This window comes from Anas acuta, chromosome Z (assembly GCF_963932015.1).
Source record: "Anas acuta chromosome Z, bAnaAcu1.1, whole genome shotgun sequence".
NCBI classification, from domain to species: domain Eukaryota; kingdom Metazoa; phylum Chordata; class Aves; order Anseriformes; family Anatidae; genus Anas; species Anas acuta.
The window spans coordinates 47,711,948-47,726,156 of record NC_089017.1 but is presented as its reverse complement, the minus strand read 5'-3'; the positions used below and the strand labels follow the sequence as shown (position 1 = coordinate 47,726,156).

The 14,209-nt window shown below is 38.3% G+C and overlaps 1 protein-coding gene and 2 long non-coding RNA genes across 7 annotated transcripts in view; 2 read left to right on the top strand and 1 right to left on the bottom strand.

The window, feature by feature from the left end:
- The window catches only part of LOC137847702 (uncharacterized), a 214,679-nt gene that overhangs the window by 30,088 nt on the left and 170,382 nt on the right, over positions 1-14,209 (top strand). The window lies entirely within an intron of this gene.
- NRG1 (neuregulin 1) overlaps positions 1-14,209 on the bottom strand; it is a 468,454-nt gene that overhangs the window by 300,726 nt on the left and 153,519 nt on the right. The gene's annotated exons all lie outside the window — the stretch shown is intronic.
- On the top strand, positions 6,865-11,613 carry LOC137848441 (uncharacterized). Its single transcript, XR_011091354.1, has 3 exons — positions 6,865-8,515; positions 8,999-9,196; positions 9,743-11,613. It is a non-coding gene; the product is annotated as an uncharacterized lncRNA (long non-coding RNA).

Genomic DNA, 14,209 nt, shown 5'->3' with positions numbered 1-14,209 from the left:
GTTTTTGAATGTTTATTTGTATCTATATCTGCTTGCAGTAACTTTTCATTAAAAACAGTAATAACTCAAACACTTTCAGACTTTTCAGAATTGCCTAAGAGAATCAGCAAAAAAAGGTAATTTTTTATAAGCTCTTGCCATCTTGCTGTTTCCTATGTAAGAGGAATATAGATTGTCTCAGTGAGAGGGAAGCAAGGTAGATGATGCATTGGGCTACTTTTTTTTTTTTTTTTTGAAGATTGCATAATTTTCAAAACTAGATTTTATTCAGTGCTATTTTTTTCCTTATTTTTTTCCTTTCTTTTCCAAAAGTGCCTTCTCATGTCTACTAAAAAACATCACACTACCTATGTAGCCTTTCACGTGCTTCCTGTTTATGAAATAAACCACTTCTAAGACATTCTTATTGTTTATAACGATTTTCCCAGAACTTGTCCTCATCTATTTCAAGTCTTTTGATCTCCAGCCTCTATTCGTGCTGTTCCTCACTTCAGTTTGCACAATAGCTTTGTGTTCTTTAATTGCATATCATTTTAGTACTCATATATCACAAAGCTTTTTCCCCTGTCCCTCCTCCACCCCCTTGCTTCCTTACTTTTTTAGACAGTAGGTAAACCACCCAATATTTTCCATTAATCATTACTGATTTTATTTTGTCTTTAATTCTTTAAATATTTCTTTACATGGAAGATAATGTTCTTCACTGGTGACTATAGAAATTGGGTTGCTGAGGAAAGCACTGATCAAATCAACTTTTAAATTGCATGTCAGTCAAAACTGAAACTTCTCAATTGTCAGGTTTACAGAGGCCTCTCTGTATGAATGCTGGGTTAAGACATTTTGCCACCCTATCTTCTGTGAATCTCTTCAAGAACTGCATCTTCAAAGCAAAAAAAAAATAAAAATAAAAGAAAGTAAGACACCCAAATTGATTTTTTTTAAGTATAAACAATGCCCTATCTTTCTACTGTTGCTCAGAAATGTTTGCTTCATTTGTCAATATCTAATTTGGATTTTAGAATCTATTATTATTATTATTATTATTATTATTATTATTATTATTATTATTATTATTATTATTATTATTATTATTATTATTATTACTATTATTATTACTATTATTATTACTATTATTATTATTAGTTCCTTTGTGGGAAACTGCATACTCTGTTTCATGATCACTGAGGCAGCACTACATATAAAGCATTTTTATGTGCCTAAAAAAAACACTTCCAATTAAAATTACATTTAAAGTTTTGTCAAATTTTTCCTTTCTTGTAACACTTGTCTTATTTACAGCTTCATTTCTCTGTAGTAAGTGAAAATGAGAGAATGATGGCTCCATTAAAACAATGAAAGATGCAGACAAAACAATGCAGCAGCATTTGTGGTAATGCAGAGCACCCTGAAAACTTGATCCCTTCCTGCTCAACAACCATAATATCAAAGGCCTGAAACTTGTATTTATTTTTGAATGGTCATGATTTTCAAGGTTGGGTTAAGAAGAGAAGGCCAAAAGGATCTTAATGGCTGTCTTCTGCCACTGTACAGAAGGGGAGAGAGCACATGGAAGACAGTCTCTTCTGAGGGATGCACAGAGGAAGGTCCAGAGGCAATGGGTACAAGCTGCAGCACAGGGCACTTCCATGAGATCTTAGGAATGATTTATTTTCTTTTTTCATTTTTTTTTTTTTTTTTTTTTTCCCCTGGAGAGATGAACCATAAGATCAAATTCTCAGGAACATTTCAGGTTCTCCAACAAAATATATATTGTTTCATATATATTCATACATATATACATGTATATACAAAAAGAGAGAGAGAGAGGGAGAGAGGGAGGGAGCGAGGGAGAGAAAAAAATGACCTTACATCCTCCTGAAAGGCCAGACTATGTTCTCAAATGATAAAGCGCAGCACTGATGTTTCAGGAAAACAATATCATTATCTCAACAAAAACTAAACAGACCTTATATCTATAGATGTCAGACAGATCTTATTCCTAGCAAATTTCACACAACTTTCTCTATTGTCACCCAAGCTGCTGTCATTGATTTTAGTAAAATAGATCTGTCCCCTCATATACATCCACACTGACTTCTTACAGGCCTGACAATTTTTAAAGATGCCTGTGGAATAAAGACTCAACATACGAATTATGTGGCCAGAATCAAAAAGACAGAAACAAAAGAGTGCCTAAAAAAGCAAATACCACGGTGATCAAAAGCCAGCACTGAGACTGAAAATAAAGATCCTCATTTACCTGATTTAAAAGCAAGAGCTTTAATCAGGATGCTTGACATTTTAGCATGCTGCCCTTACTACAGGTATATAGGAACATTGAATCATTTAGGTTGGAAAGGACCTCTAAGATCATCAAGTCCAACCTTTAACCTAGCACAGACAAGTCCACCATTAAACTATGTCACTAAATTCCACATCTACATGTTTTCTGAATACCTCCAGGGATGGTGGCTCACTCACTTTCCTCGGCAGTCTTTTCCAATACCTCACAACCCTTTCAGTAAAGATATTTTTTCCTAATATACAACCTAAAACTCCCCTAGCACAACTTGAGGTCATTTTCTCTTGTCTTATCACTTGGTGCTTGGGAGAAGAGACTGATTCCCACCTTGCTACAACCTCCTTTAAGGTAATTGTGGAGTGCAATAAGGTCTCCCCTGAGCCTCCTTTTCTCCAGGTGATAAAACAAAATAAAACAAAACAAACAAACAAAAAAACCTCCCTCAGCCACTCTTAAGATTGTTCTCTAGACCCTTTGTTGCCCTTCTTTGGACACACTCTAGCACCTCAATATTCTTCATTTACTGAGGGGCCCGAAGCTTAATGCAGTACTTGAGGTACTTGAGTACTTGAGTACCAGAGCCGAGTACAGGGGAATGATCACCTCCCTGGTCCTGCTGGCCACACTATTCCTGATACAAGCCAGGATGCTATTGACATTTTGGCCATCTGAGCACAGTGCTGGCTCATGTTCAGCTAGCTATCAACCAATACCCCCAGCTCCCTTTCCACTGTTCCACCAGTCTTTAGCATTGCATGGGAGTTATTGTGCCCCAAGAAGAGGACCCAGAACTTAGCCTCGTTGAACCTCAAACAATTGGCCTCAGGCCATCAGTCTGGCCTATCCAGGTCACTCTGTACAGCCTTCCAATTTTGGTGCTTACAAGAGCTGTGTAAGAAAATCCCTCTGTAGCTTGCCTTTTAGAGACACAGTCTGGGATATAAAAAACACAGATTTCAGCCTATATCTATCAGTTTTTCTGACTTTCCTTCAGCTGTGGGACAAACCTCTTTTGAAAGGGCCTGTCTTTCCTGAGGCTGAAAAAGCATAAGTTTTTCTTAGAAGGAAGGATCCTTGTTTTTCAGCTTGCTTCAGATTTTAACCCTAACAGAAAAACAGGGTTTTTCCACTTGCAGTACAAGCCCTGATTTAATGCTCTCTTCTGTGACCCTAGCTGCCACTTTCACTCAGGAGACACATCACATCTTCTTATAGCAGATACTATCCGTTTCCATAACCTCCTCCCACTTCTTTTGAAAATATTATCATACATCTTCCAGTAGCATGTAGCAATCCTGAATATCAAAGACCCACTCTGAGTTTATATCAAGATACCAGAGTCTGAGCTCACAGAAGACTGCATTGCTTTTCTCATTTAAAGTAGTGCCTAGGAAAAAAAAAAAAATGGAATTTCAGCTTTTTAACCTGGAGCTGTTAGTAACAAGCAACATGTAAATAACAAAATCCTAGTACATGCAGATGTCCACAGCTGGGAAGACAAAATTGCCTAAGCACTTAATCTTTGTCTGCAGGGTGAATTTTAAAAGTATGCCGTTTCAGAGAATGTTTTAACCTGCTACAGGTTGCCAGTTTTCACAAACAGAACAAGACAGATAAGACAATAGTGATCTATACTTCTGCATCCTTCCTCCACACACCACCACCTCCAAGAGCCAGAGGTCTGCAAAAAAAAATGAAATCCTAGAAGACAACTCCGAACCATGTTGCACCATCATGGACTTCTCCTTTCTTTCTTTGTTTGTCCCTGATGATCATAGTGCCAGACACCAAGTTTTCCCATTGGTCAAGCTAAGTTGTGTGGGCTTCCTATAACACCAGCTATCAGCACAAATTGATTCCAGACCTTAGTGACATTATGCAGGATAAAATGCGTAATTCTAGGACCACCTTCTAAACAAAGGGTTACAAAGAGAGGTCAGACTGCAGGATTACACTTGTAGCATGCTTTGGTGAAAAAAATGAACCAGATGGTTGTGAAAGGACCTAGCTGAGACATCTCACAGCTAGGCATTGAGAACACTTGTGTATCCCTGTGGAGCTCTATACTCCCCTTTCATTCTTTCTTTATACACAAAATCTTTCATAGCATGGTGGTGGTTCTAATTATAGAAAAGGAATTTCTTTTGATAAGGAAGAAGCTTGCCCACTCACTGTTCCTTTAATATCTGAAAAAACTCCACTTAAAAGGCAGTGGAATGGTGGCTCAGCATGTGCTTAAGGTGCTTAAGTTAAAGAGCGCACAGATAGGCTCATTTCTTGCTGTTCTTAAAACTGGAGTGCTATCCTAGTAATGTTCTCTTAACATAGTTTGCAAGTATAATAAATAATTCCCTGACTCTACATTAATATTTCTGTGTCATCCCAGAGCACTCCACTATGACTTATGCGGCAGCATGGAGCACAACTACAAATAAAACTACTGTGAGTGCTATTGATAGTATCTAGCATTATCAATACAGGAACTGGCTGACAGTAAGTAAATACATAAATAACCATGAGTGAATAATTCTTGTGTCTAATGACTAATGTCTAAGTATTTTCAACCAAAAATCAGTGACTAAAGACAGATAAATGGTAATCTCTTAACTTTTGCTATGAAAACTCTTAAAACCAAAGCTGGATTTTACATGTTCTTGCTCTCTAAAGTGGCATTAAGTGGAACATTGTTGTGCCTTTCTTGAAAAAACAGGAATACGAAAGAAACATCAGAGTACAGGGAACAAGGTCAGCTTCTTCCAGTGTAAGGTGTCCATGGCAGGGGTGTTGGAACTAAATGATCTTTAAGGTTCCTTGCAACCCAAATAATTTTATGGTTCTATGATTCTTGACTCACATTAAGGAATCGGTGAGCTAGTTGAATCTTGGCATTTGTCATTCATTGCTCAAAAAGAGTTGCTGGTGGCACCATTAAATCTGCTTTTTCTATACATTGAATTTTGAATGAATGTGTGCAATTTAGTAGCCCTGTATGCTATGAAAGACTTCTGGACAACCATAAGCAAAAACATTTCCTGCGAGAGTTTTCTCCCTGGTATGAACCCAGGCAGAAAATATCCCATGTGTCGATGATGTTTCTGTGGTCTGCCTTTATGGAGATGCACACATCCTAACAGGTGACACCTTCTTAGGCTAAGGAAAATAAATCTGAGCTAAGGAGTGGTAGGTCTATGAAATCTTGCAAATGACAGAAAAACATTAGCAGGAAACATTTTTTCACCATCATTTCTCATCCAATAATTAGGAAGCAGCAAATGCAGCAGTTTCAAAACAAAAGGATGGTGCTTATTCATGCAACCTGTAGTTCAGCTGTTGAAATCCTAGCTTCAAAGCCCTGTAAATACTAAAAAATATGCAGACTCCACAGCCAACTGAACAAATTCAAAGAAAAAACTCCATGGGCTTCTAAACACAAGGACTTCCATTCCGTCTCACAAGCCCCATAGACACTAATTTCTGAATGTTTTGATAATGCCCTGGGAAGTAACATTATATGTTTGCCCTGTTCTTGTAATTTCTTTTACAGAAATTCCTGTCTGGAGATAGGATATCTGTGTTAGTGAACACTGTTCTGATCCAGTATGACTTTTTTTTTTTTTTAATGTGACATGCCCTTAATAATGGTCCTTTATGAGATGTTTTTATGGTCAGGATATCAAAACTTAATCATTTCAGAGAAGAAAGAATTATATGAAATTGAAGTCACCTGCACCTAGGAAGCACAAGACTTCAATCCAGCTCTGATAATCATATTTTATCTTTGCTTTTAATTGGGGAATGAACATGAATTCCAGAACAGATGGTGCATAATCACCAGGGCAGAAAACACGGGATCCAAGGGAGAGGAAGACAGCATCTCCCAACTGCTTGGAGAGACAGCAGACAAGAAGGAGGTGGTGACAGCTTGCAGGAAGCTAAAAATAAACCCAGATTATTGACATAGCCTTGTTTGCTTCACAGTTGTGTGATGGAAAGACTAGATTTGCCCATTGTGTCATGAAAAAAAGGTCAGGTCATTCTGGGCTCTGTTTAATGACAAAAAGACCAGCCTGGGGAAAAAAAATAAAATAAAATCCAATAGTGACAATACACAGTCACTATTAAATGTGGGAAAGTACATTTCTTTCAAAGTATTTGCCATAACAATACTAAATAAATCTAGGATAGACAGGAACAGTTTTCTAAGAAATCCTGACTTTGGTGAGAGGAGAATGAAAAGGAAGCACCAGGGAGGGTTTGGATTATTTGGAAGTTATATTGCTGAAAGTGCTAAAAACCACATATTCTGAAGAGTCATCCAAGCTCTTTTAAAACCTTGAAACCAATATGCTTGAAAATTGCGAAACCTGAACTCACAGCCCACTTGAAAAAGTGACTAAACCATTTTTAGAGTCTTTGCTTTCCTGTAAATTTTTGCATCCCGGATACTGTTTGTGCTTTCAAAATGGTTGCTGTTTGTGTCCTCAGAAAGGCTGCCACTTATGTATACAAAATCCCCCATGCTTCTCTTTATGCCCACCCTTCCCTTGCTCTAAACTGACTACAGTTATTTCTATACATCTCACACCCCCTTTGGCTGTACAGCCAACTAACCAATGTAAATTCCCACTTCAGAGGAACCTTCCTCAAGTGAATATAACACATTGAAGCAGACGACTAATTTCTCAGCTTGTGTCCCACTCTGCAAGCAGAGTCTTTGTGAAGGTGAGTAGTGATTGAGTGATGCCTGCATGGACCAAGCAAGACAATGGTGTGGGTCAGCACATACTGATACACAGTATTTTATTTGCAGGAAATGATCTATGCCCTTGTCCACTGCTTATTGTACAGACACCTTTCCTACAGTGGTCATTTCTTAAACGTTTTATGAAAAAGCATTGTTTTCAAACCACTCTTCAAGCTTTAACTGAAATGCAGTATACCTTCTATGTCTTCCTACACACAACCCTATAGCAAATAAATTCCATTTTCTTTTTATTACTAAGGAAGTTTTTAAGATTACACCCATTACAGTAATGTTTCAGTTGGAAATAGAGAATTTAAAATGTAAACTTGAAGATGGATACTTGAACTGGATAATTTCTAGGATGGCATTTTTATAGTACCATTTTCCTCCTTATCAGAAATTCACAGTACATATAGCTGTCAATCTCTACAGGAACAAGTATATCTTTCTCATATGCTAACTTTATTAGCCCTTTCTCACCTTTATGTGCCTCACATAATTCACCTGCTGTGTTTACTTGTACTTGTACTTGCTCATGTAATGAGCAAAGTCTTTATTGTTCAGTACAAATAAAAACAACAACAAAAAAACTTATTTCCAGCTTTGATATTACTTAAAGATCAGATAAACCAGAAAAATACAGCAGAGCTTAATCGTTGTTTGCATAGTCAAGTTAGGTTTCAGTAGAAAACTGAGGGGGAGTAAATTTACATGCAAGGTACTGAAAACTAGCGTCAACCTCTTTGAGATATCTTTCTCATTTTGATTTTAAAGCAGTGCTACAGAGTTCATACTCCATGCCTAGAAACCCTCTCACAGCAGCTGTGCAGCTTGAAGATGTTAGCTGAGCTTTTTAGGTACCAAAATGTAAAATTCATTCCTGTAAAGTCAGTTTGCATTTACAGTACAGAGAGCCTAAAATACAACCAAAAGTGGACCAGAACAGCCTAAGAACATGAGACAACTCCAGAGCTGTGTCATTTTCTCTATTGCTCTCATGGGTTACATGCTGCTGAGTAGCTTGGTGAAACTTTTTGTTGCCTGGCTATAATTTGGACCAGGCTCAAAGCAGCTGTACCATGCCCAGTGAATAGGGCAGGGCCAGGCTACAGAAGCAGCCACCAAAATCTCACTCATTTTTGCGGGTGGAGGGACACTTCAAGCCCAGTTTTATACAGCCATTTCAGTTATTAAGAGTAGAACTGAGTAACTGCATTTAATGAGAAAACTGCATGACTGGAAATTGTCAAACCATTTTTCACATCAGTGGAGAATCACAGCTGAGCTTCACTTCCTCACACAGACAGCTAAAAAATGGAATCAGCTGTTTTCAAGCTGGGACATAATCAAAGTCAATGCATTAAATACAGCATCCATCCTGGCTTGTGCAGCTCCATAAACTCTTCTTTTTGTACAGGTGGAGAAATGTCTGTATCTTGAATGTTTTTCTCACAGTTTTCTACAACATGGTAGTGTTTTAAAGTGCTTTCAGACTAGTTAGAGCACTTAACATTGCCAGATATGCAGGGATGAAGCATGGATTAGTGCTGACAATCAGACTTAATATTTTTAATCAGAATTAGCATTATAAAAATAGCCCAGAAATCCAAAGGAGAAGGATTACAGCATTTAAAATAACCCAAGATATCTCCTATGATGTAGCAAGTATCATTCATTCTGTTTACACCTATGGCAAAACTAGTTTGAGCATACCAAGATTATGCTTATTTTGCTCTGAGACTTAATATCTTCTATCAGAAGAAGAGTTGCATTTCAGAAATGTTCGTTACTCAAGCTCTAGGAGTTTCTGAAAGATAAGAAGGCATCAGAATACCAGTTACTTCAAAGACCAAAAGCTTTAAGCCGACAGATGTACTGAATGAGAGGAACATAGCCTAGGAGCTCAGCTTCTCAGGCCCTTACACCAACATTTTTATTGCTCTCTCTTCTAGATTTGCCAGCATATGGACACAAAAGGAACATGTACTCTCCAAGGAACAGCATTTTTTTAACTAATTGAAATATTCTCCAAAGAGAATTCTGGATGTCTTCCCATAGTGTATGGTCCACATGCACTTTCAGTTACTGGCCTGTTTAAGGACAGAGCAATAACTCCTGCAGTGGTGGATTTGCTGAAGGAAGCAAGGCAGGTGTGTCTCTGCAGGGGATGAATGGGATAAGAGAACCTCTCCCTTTCTGGCTCTAGGATGGGTGCATCTAAGACACTTGGTTCTAACTGGCAGTTTTACCTGGTCAAGAAGTTCTTCACTGAGAGGGTGGTTGCACACTGGAACAGGCTCCCCGGGGATGTAGTCATTGCACCAAGCCCGTCTGTATTTAAAAAGCGATTGGACTGTGCACTTAGTTACATGGTCTAAACTTCTGGGCAGACCTGTGTGGTGCCAGGAGTTGGACTTGATGATTTTTATGGGTCCCTTCCAACTCGGGAGATTCTATGATTCTATGATAACAGACAGTTTTACCTGGTCACTATTTGCTGGGCTTGAAGAAGCACTTTATTTTAAAAGTTGAACTATCTAGCTGCTTGGATTGAATATCTCACAGCTTTAGTTACATGACTGTGGTGCAAAATAATCCCTCCTGACCCCAAGGCTCATATCCGCCCAGGCATGGAAAGCAAGGCACTGATGTAGTTCCCTTTTTTTTTTTTTTTTTTTTTTTTTTTTTTTTTTCAGGTTAATATAGGGTTCATTTCACTGTCTAAACGTGGAAGCCTTCCAAAACAAGGGCAGATCCAGACTCAACAAACTCCTTTGTCTCTGCATTACTCCCTTTCCCTACATAACTCTTTGGATAAAGGAAGAAAAGGAAGGACTCTTCCAACCCACTGCTTCTCCCCTGCAGTGAGCTAATATACACCTTAGGTCTGATGGCATCTGGCTGCTGCAAGGCATTAAAGCTTTGGCCTTTTCTTAGTCAGAATCCAGCTTCATTGTGAGCAGCAGGAAATCCATGTGATGCAGGTAAATGCATTATCTGAATATCTTTTGACATGCATAAGTAGAAGAGATGGCCATTTCAGTAGCTCCTGTAAAAGACATTTTCTAATACATCCATGTCAAACAAACAATACCTAAGCCATAAAACTTTAGGGAAAGAGAAAAACAAAATGAAACAAAACAAAACTGAAAGATCAGCAACACAATCATCTTGGAAGCTCTCCTCATTAGAGGTAGTCCTTGAGCAGAGAAATAAGGTCAAAGCAGAATGAGAGGCAGAAACACTCAGAGAAGAGTAAAACCAACACTGGTGTGCTTTGTCAGTTGATGAAGGGCCAGGTGAAGACAAGAGCTGATTTTCCGTTGATCAGAACAAGCTGATGGGTCAGGCCCATCTGGGTCTGTTAAGGAGAGCTGAGCTTTGGCCCACCTCTACTCTCCTTGAAGTCCCCAGCTGCTTTAGCATGAATATCAGTAGTAGCAGCAATGCTGAAATCTAAAGAGCTACCTTGGGCATTAGTGGCAACAGGCAGAGACATATTGTGAGCACATTTGAAAATCTGATTCTTAATCCAATTCCCCCCCCCCCTTTTTTTTTTTCTTTATGCCTCTGACTTCTATTAATTAGATTGAAACTACATACTACTGATCTGAAGGGGACAGGTGAAAAGTAAAATGTCTGTGGAACTAACTTCTGATTAAAACTCTTGAATAATCCAGTTGCTGAGACAGGGTGGAAAAAGGTTGAGGGATAAATAAGGAAGTGGAAAGCATTAGAAAGATGCAATTTCAATATATTTTTCACTGTACTCTTTAAAATGATAAAACCCAGAGACCTCAGGCATGAGGTAATTTTCCCCAGCATCCTGCTTTCTAAAAATATCTGCTAGCTCTCTGCTTTCTCCACCTAATTAAAAGGACTGATGTCAGAGCCTTTGGTTATGTCAACAGTTGCCCTGCCTCCATCTTGCTCCTCTTTCCTACCTATAACAACAGATGCTGTGTGGGTCTGTGATAAGCAGAGTCACAGAGCTATGCCAAGACCTTCCCTTAAATGTGTCAGGGAGGGGTGAGAGGAATGAACTCCAGAAGAGTATAGTCAGGCAGAGGAAGAAAAACAGAAAGGAAACCCTGACCAAAAGCAAAACTTGCTCTTTCCATTCATTCACATCTTCTGTTTGTCTACCCTACAAAAAACCCAGCTCATGCAAAGCCTTCAAAGAATTCAAAGTCTAAAAGAACACTGTATATGGTATCAATATAGTTGATCCTGTTTGGGGACTGAGGAATAGGTCAGATGTCTTCAGGGACTCTATTTCTTGATATGCAGCTGTTATTCTGATGCAGATACTCACCTTTCATGGACACATCGCAGCAGATCGATTTATAAGCTATTAAGTATTCACCAGAATTTCTCTCAGGATGTGTTTTGGGGAGCTTAATGTAGTCCTCACCAAAACATAGACCTGAAGAACCAGTTCACAAACAAAGTATGACTACTAGACACCTTCATGCAATTGTCTTTGAGGTGTTAGTAGCATACTGAGGTGAAAACTTGAGCTGAACTTTAAAAATGCACAATGTAATGCTTAAAAATCAAATGTGTGGAACATTTTTGCGCCAGGGGAGTTTTAGGTTAGATGTTAGGAAGAACTTCTTTACTGAAAGGGTTGTTAGGCACTGGAACGGGCTGCCCAGGGAGGTGGTGGAGTCACCATCCCTGGAAGTCTTCAAAAGACGTTTAGATGTAGAGCTTAGGGATATGGTTTAGTGGGGACTGTTAGTGTTAGGTTAGAGGTTGGACTCGATGATCTTGAGGTCTCTTCCAACCTAGAAATTCTGTGATTCTGTGATATGAACTTCATTCATAATTTTTGGAACATGCACTTAAATAAATTCCAGGCATGGCTACATTAAATGCCAAGTGAATTTTCACTGATCTAATGAATACAAATTTTCTATGTATGGGATCCTTTCTAAAAGAAGAACCTCAGGTATAAATCTCATAAATGTAAAGAAAAATCTTGAAAGGATGTTTCTCCTTTTGAGAACATTGGAGAAGAGCTGTGACAGGAGAGGTTGGCAGAAGTAATAAATATTTTATCAGAAACAGGATTCCCTCCTTTTCTTGTAAATCATCCCTCATGTACCAGAAGACAAAGCCTGTCTAATTACCATTATTTTACATGGTCTTTGGGTATCTAAGGATCTGCTTGCTTTTAAACAAGTAAATTGCTAAAGGTGAAACCATTATTGTGATGGCTGAAGCACTGAGGCAAATTTCCTAAGACCAATTTTGCCAGGCAGGGTGCGAATTTCCAGGAACCCACAGTTATCATCATTAAAATTGGACAACTTGTCATAGTGATGTCCTGGCTCATGGAGCAGGACATTCACACCTTGCAGTGCTGAGGGCTAACTAATTATTTCCAGCAAAATTAGATTAAAGATCAAGACCTGGAAATAGGCACCTTTTTGCACCCTTTTACCATTCAATTCTTTTGCAATCTTCAGTTCATTCTCTCTCTTTTCCCATGCGGTCACACTCCCACACACTTGTCAAAATTTAAACTTAACTCAAACTCCATCTGTATAGATGCAAAGCCAAGGGGAACTAACCAAACCTTACTTGCAGCCTACGGGCATCAATAGTAATCAGTTGAATTCAGGAAGAGGGACACAACTTTAAGACTTAATACCCTTATGTCTTGTTCACTTGTATCATGCATGATATTTTTTGCACCGCACTCTGGTGTGTTTGACCTTCATGGAAGTAACATTTAATTCCTAGAAAATATGACCGTGCAATTCTCAAAAAAATATGTCTTTCTAAAAATGTTGCTTCTGGGCTCCCTTAAGAGGCCTGGATGAGGAATGTCTCAACTAAAATGCAGACTCTAATCTCATTCATAGCTGGTCAACAATGGGACCTATGACTTTCTGTCAGTTCCTGGAAGACTTCATGAAGGCAGATACAAACTCTTCCTTTTCCTTGTAAAGGAATCAGTACCGGCATCATTACCACCATGACAAGGTTCTTCCACAGCGTGGGAAAGAAATATGGCACCAAGCAATGGCATCAGATAATTATTGCCTACTTTTTAGCAACATCCACACTGACTGCTATTACCACCTGATGATCTCCAGAGTTTGAGAAAAAGAGGTATCGGAAAGCTTTTTGATTCATTAAAACTGAGGAATGAATTATAAAATCAATACATGACAAAATAACTTTAAACGCTTCAACTCACAACTTTCTACTACATGATGTCTAATTATGTAGACTTGTGACCTGCTAACTCTGTTTGAGTTAGGGTCTGGCAAGGAGAAAAAATCTTGGAAAAGCACTTCTAAGGTATGTCTATAGCACTGGAAAAAAAAAAAAAAAAATAAAGTGCCATTTCCTAGTATTGTAGCCCTTGACAGAACAAAAGTTCAGTCATGTTATATGTTGCTGTGTCATTAAAAATATCCACTATCAGTAAACAGATCAAATTGATTGGCTGTGCAAAACATTTCTTTACTATTAAAATGCTATGAAATCAACAAAAAATATCACACTTAGGGCTGTATTCTTTTAAAAATAACACACCTTGGCAATTTCTAATTTCTTAATAGAATTGTACAAATAATATATGCATTGACTCCCTCCTGTTGCAGCTGACTCTGAATACATTTCACTATGGTAAGACAAGAAATTCTCTGATGGATGCAGAGCACCTTTAGGCTAACACAGTACTAGACATTTGTATGAACTCTCCCAGCTTTCTAGTTAACCTTTTTAGTCTTTATCACAGCAAGATATGAGCACTAATGGGTAAAATCTTATTGGCTCTAAGGCACATAGCAACCTTGAGTGTATAGTCCTCTGAAAAAAATTGCTTTGCACCAAAGATGGAGCAGTGCAAAAACGAATGCTATGTAAAGTTTTAGTTATGTGAAAGCTAGAAGTGGCAATAGGAAATATCGAGTGACTTTAATTGAAATATGTATTCATAGCTACTACACAAAAATGTGGAGGTCAATATGGACCATTAAGTCGTTCTTATTTACCTTGCTCAATGACGCAGACAGAAAAACATCCTGCTCTAGAGATTATGACAGGATTTGCCTAAGGTCAATCTGGGTATCTTTCTGATGCAAAAGCTCCTTTGTCAGACAGAAATTCATTGAAAAGAAACTCTTCATTTCAAAAGACGTCAC